This window comes from Triticum urartu, chromosome 3 (assembly GCF_003073215.2).
Source record: "Triticum urartu cultivar G1812 chromosome 3, Tu2.1, whole genome shotgun sequence".
Classification (NCBI taxonomy): domain Eukaryota; kingdom Viridiplantae; phylum Streptophyta; class Magnoliopsida; order Poales; family Poaceae; genus Triticum; species Triticum urartu.
In genome coordinates this window covers 700,763,264-700,769,263 of record NC_053024.1, presented here as the reverse complement: position 1 = coordinate 700,769,263, position 6,000 = coordinate 700,763,264, and positions in this window count along the sequence as shown.

Below are 6,000 nucleotides of genomic sequence, written 5' to 3'. Positions count from 1 at the left end.
TTCTCTGACCACTCCATTACAGTCGTCAGCGACGCCCCATTGTCAGAGATCCTGCACAACAGAGATGCAACTGGTCGAGTGGCTAAGTGGGCGATTGAACTCCTTCCCTTAGATATCAGGTTTGAAGCAAAGAAGGCTATCAAGTCCCAAGCAATCGCAGATTTCGTCGCCGAGTGGATTGAACAGCAACTTCTGACTCAAGTTCACTCGGAACACTGGACCATGTTCTTCGATGGATCTAAGATGCTGAATGGTTCCGGTGCTGGAGTAGTACTAGTCTCCCCCCGAGGAGATAAGCTCAGATATGTTCTCCAGATCCACTTCGATTCCTCCAATAATGAAGCAGAATATGGAGCACTTTTGTATGGGTTGCGCATGGCCATTTCACTCGGCGTCCGTCGCCTCATGGTCTATGGCGACTCAGATTTGGTGGTTAATCAAGTGATGAAGGAGTGGGACGTCAGAAGTCCGGCGATGACTGGTTATTGCAATGCAGTGCGAAAGCTAGAAAAGAAATTCGAGGGGTTAGAGCTTCATCACATCCCCCGACTGAAAAATCAGGCAGCTGACGATTTGGCAAAGATAGGCTCCAAGAGGGAAGCCATTCCCAGCAATGTGTTCCTGGAACACATTCACTCACTGTCAGTCCAAGAAGATCCTTTTATAGAAGAAGCCCCGCAGCCGAAAAGTGCCACAGATCCGACTGAAGTCGAAGTTCCTGCTGTGGTCGACCTGATCATGGAAATCTTGGCAATCACTCCCGACTGGACGATACCTTACATCGCGTATATCCTAAGGAAAGAAATCCCAGAGGACGAGGAAGAGGCTTGACAGATCGTCCGCCGATCCAAGGCCTTCACAGTCATAAAGGGACAGTTGTATAGAGAAAGCGCGACTGGAATCGGTCAGAAGTGCATAACACCGGAAGAGGGTTGGATAATCCTTGATGATATCCACTTGGGGACCTGTGGTCACCATGCGTCCTCTCGGACCATTGTGGCTAAAGCATACCGAGCGGGATTTTACTGGCCAAGAGCAAATGAGATGGCAAAGGAGATAGTCGACAAGTGTGAAGGGTGCCAGTTCTACTCCAACATGTCCCACAAGCCCGCATCACCCTGAAGACCATTCCACTCGTCTGGCCCTTTGCTGTCTGGGGACTAGACATGGTTGGTCCACTGAGAACGGGCAGGAGCGGTTTCACTCATGTGCTTGTGGCAGTCGACAAGTTTACCAAATGGATTGAAGCTAAGCCCGTCAAGAATCTTGATGCTTGCACTGCTATCAGTTTCGTCAGAGGACTAACATTCAGATATGGAGTCCCTCATAGCATCATCACTGACAATGGGTCAAACTTCGATTCAGACCAGTTCAGAGCTTTTTGCGCCTCTCAAGGCACACGAGTCGACTACGCTTCGGTCGCCCATCCCCAGTCGAATGGACAAGCCGAGAGAGCAAATGGTCTGATTCTCAAAGGACTAAAGCCTCGACTGATGCGTGATCTCAAGAACGCAGCAGGTGCTTGGGTCGACAAACTTCCGTCAGTTCTATGGGGATTGAGGACCACCCCTAACCGGTCAACTGGAAGAACTCCATTCTTTCTGGTCTATGGAGCCGAAGCAGTTCTGCCGACTGATCTTCTTCACAATGCACCCCGAGTCGAACTCTACACTGAAGATGAAGCAGAACAAGCCCGGCAAGACGCAGTCGACCTCCTAGAAGAAGAGAGGGAGATGGCCATGATCAGATCGACCATTTATCAACAAGACTTGCGTCGATTCCATGCCCGACATGTGAAGAGTCGAGCCTTCCAAGAAGGAGATTTGGTCCTCCGAGTGGATCAACAGAAACCACACAAGCTTGCTCCTACTTGGGAAGGCCCCTTCATCGTCACCAGAGTCCTCCACAACGGAGCGTATCACTTCTACAATATTGATCGCCAGATCGACGAGCTGCGAGCTTGGAACGCGGAGCTGCTCCGCCACTTTTACACTTGAGTTCCTTCCTCTAAAGATGTAATAAGAGAAACTTCTGCAGTTCATTTTTATCAAAGACAAGAGTGTTCCAATGATTGCTGTCACTTTTGTTTGCATACAAAATCCCCCAGTGGGTGACTTAGCCGCGAATCCGTTTCGCCTAAGTTTGAAAAATCCTACCGAGTGGAGAGCAATCCTCCCACTCGGGGGCTTAGCTGCAGTCCAGTACTCGCCTAAGTTCTCCCACTTAGAGACTTAGCTGCAGTCAGGCACTCGCCTAAGTTTGAAAAATCCTACCGAGTGGAGAGCCAGACTCCCACTCGGGGGCTTAGTTGTAGTCCATTACTCGCCTAAGTTCTCCCACTTGGAGACTTAGCTGCAGTCAGGCACTCGCCTAAGTTTGAAAAAACCCTACCGAGTGGAGAGCAATCCTCCCACTCGGGGCTTAGCTGCAGTCCAGTACTCGCCTAAGTTCTCCCACTTAGAGACTTAGCTGCAGTCAGGCACTCGCCTAAGTTTGAAAAAATCCTACCGAGTGAAGAGCAATCCTCCCACTCGGGGGCTTAGCTGCAGTCCAGCACTCGCCTAAGTTCTCCCACTAAGAGACTTAGCTACAGTCAGACACTCGCCTAAGTTTGAAAAAAATCCTACCGAGTGGAGAGCAATCCTCCCACTCGGGGGCTTAGCTGCAGTCCAGGACTCGCCTAAGTTCTCCCACTAAGAGACTTAGCTGCAGTCAGTGCTCGCCTAAGTGTTTAAAAAATCCGACCAAGTGGAGAGCAAACCTCCCACTCGGAGGCTTAGCTGCAGCCCAGCGCTCGCCTAATTGTTTAAAAATCCTACCGAGTGGAGAGCAAACCTCCCACTCGGAGGCTTAGCTGCAGCCCAGCGCTCGCCTAAGTGTTTAAAAATCCTACCGAGTGGAGAGCAAACCTCCCACTCGGGGGCTCAGCTGCAGCCCAGTGCTCGCCTAAGTACGGAACACAACCCAATCCGCAAGGACGACGAGATACAAATCGACTGCTACCTTCTCCTTCGGAGCTGCACCACAAATACAAAAGTTATTTCGAATGAAGATCGAGTTCCGCTCTACGGATCATCCACAAAGATGTTCAACGATAAATCAAGTTCAAATAAAGCCTAAAAGGTCCCAGACCTCAGATCAAAGTATTCGGACCCTCGGCTCGGCAGAGTTTAAACTGTTACAATTCCACTCGGCATTCCGAGGCAAATTTAAGGCAGAAGTTCAACGGTTACAGATCCACTCGGCATTCCGAGGCAAATTTAAGTGGAGCTTAAAAGTTTTTCATTCCTCAGGTGGAGGACTGGAATGGGCGACGAACTCATCCAAGTCGATCCCGTCTGTGATACGGGTGGCAGCAGCAATAAATGTCTCCATGAAGTCCTGGAAGTTGTGCTTCCTCGTATTGGCAACTTGGATGGCGGCCAGGTTCTCCTCCCGTGCCTCCTTGCAATGGACGCGGACCAGAGACAGAGCCACATCAGCGCCACACCGAGCAGAAGACTTCTTCCACTCCTGCACTCGGTCAGGGATTCCGTTAAGTCGAGTCATCAGAGACTCGAGATCGTTCTGGAGCATAGACTCTGGCCAAAGTGCCGGGTCGATCCGCGACATGGAAACCTTCAGTCGAGCTAAGTAATCCACGACGCCGTCAATGCGAGATTCCAGTCGGAGCAGATTCATGGCAGCTTCATCTTTCACCGGAGAGTTGATTGGATCCAAACCTGTTTCGATCCGCCCAGTCTCCTCTTCAAAGTTCTGGCAAAGCTCTGCATACACGATCCAAGGATAAGTCAATTTTCATAAGACTGAGTCGACACAAAAAAACCCAGTCGGAACTGAATGTGCACCTTCGAGCTTGATGTACAACTTCTTGGCAAGGCTCCTCAAGTAGCTCTCCAGGTCGTCCCTCCTGCGAGCGATGCCTTCCATCTTCTCGTTCAGGATGAGGTTCTCCTTCTTCCAACGTGAACACTCCCTGTTGGCTTCGTTCAGAGCGGTCTTCAACTTGGTATTCTCTCCTTCTAATTGGTCGACCGAAGCCAGCTTCTGTGCGGCCAGAGCGGTCTTGTCATCAGCCTCCTTACGGGCAGCAGCCAAGTCCTGATCCTTCTTGCCAGAGCTTCGTTCAGTTTTTCTGCAAAGAAATGATGATTGATTCGGAAATAGCAGAAGGATACTCAAGCCTAAAAACTAACCAGTCGACAAAGGCGTCTTACCTGCGGCGCCGTCTCTGACCCTCTACAGCTCTGTTCTGGCCAGCTCCAGATCAAGGTTTAGTTGAATTTGCTGCTTCTCCAAGTCAGCCAAGTGGGCTCCAAGATCACAAGATTTCTGGAGTCAAAGGGAAGGAGTTATTATTACAGCAAAAAAAACAACAAAGGCAATAAATACTAAGACTACGGTCGACTGCCAGCAGTCCACCATAGTCTCGGGGACTACACCCAGTGGGTGCACTTAGCGTGCCCCCACCGGTTCCTATCCCACCCGACCGACCCCGAAGTCGAGTCCAAGATGAGTTGCCTCCGAGTAACTAAGAGACAATGGTGGCGTTTCTAAGACTACAGCCGAAGCAAAAACATTCGACAGTAGTCTCGGGGACTACACCCAGTGGGTGCACTCAGCGTGCCCCCACTGTAAAAAAAGAGAGAGAGAGAAGGTCGACTGCCTGCAGTCGACCGAATACCGTTCCATTCGACATGGCCTGACCAGACCGAGTGAAGAAATATAGATACAACAACTCAATAGAAAGACTACAGTCGACTGCCAGCAGTCCACCGTAGTCTCGGGGACTACACCCAGTGGGTGCACTTAGCGTGCTCCCACTGGTCCAAGAATTGGAAGACACAACCAGTGGGTGTACAGATATAAAGATCTTCGGAAAAGAGATTCTTCAAATAGCATATCGAGTGTTGAAGTCGACTGACCTGGACGTTACTCTGAAGAGCCGAGCTTGCGTCATAAGCCGCCTGGCAGGCCTCCCGAGCCACTTTCACTTGTTCCATCATGATCCCCGCCTGGCGTACAGCCTCCTTCGCGGCAGCCGCTTGATCCTCAGGGACGGGGCACGCAGCAAAAAGCGAAGACGGATCCGCAGTCGACGCCGAGGGCTGCACACTCGTTAGAGGAATGGCGAAAGTCACAGAAGCCCGAGTGGGTTCGCCATCGTCCCGAGCTACGGCCTCAGGCGCCGGAGTGGATTGTGGGGTCTCGCCAGCCGACGCCCTCTTCTTCCTCTTCACTCTCAGCGGTTCGTTGTCATCGTCGTCCGGGAGGTCGATAACATGAGGAGGGGCTACAAGGAAAACATTCAATCGACCAGAGTTGCAATAAAGGTTCAGTCGACTCAGAAACGTAACGTCAGCGATCGTACCAGGGTTGGAGGTAAAAGCGTCCTCCATCTCTTGGCCGTCGTCCTTGGCGGAGACCTCAGAAGTAGCACCGCTGCAAATCTCGAAAGTCAGTCAGTTGGCTCAGTGAATCGACCAAGGATCCGTCCACGGTCGACAAAGGAAAGCAAGCTTTATTATTACCCGGAAATGGTAGGAACAACTATCTTCATCTTGGGCAGAGCCTTGGGCGGCTTGGATGGCGTCACTCGTGGGTTCTTGGGAGCCTTCCCAGTCGGCGGAGGAGGAAAGGTCCGAGGGCGTTTCGACGACTACCCAACAGGAGCAGTCGCCTTGCCACGTCCCCGCGCTGGATCATGAGTGAGCTTGGATCGCCCCTCCTGGCGGGGAGGTTCAACCTCCTCCTCCTCCTCCTCGCTGGAGTAGACGTTGTCGCCTCCCTCTCCTTCCCCATCAGACTCCCACTCGCCTTGGTCATCCCCGCTCTCGCCTCCGCTCGCCTCCCCTTCCTCAGTCGACCCTTGTGCCCCGTTGGGTGTCGAGTACATCTCGGTGGTCGCCTGGAAAACAACAGACAAGGCGAAAGTCAATCGACCTACTCAAAGAAGACCAATGCAGAAAACAAGATTTCAGTCGGAAGCATAAAAACATA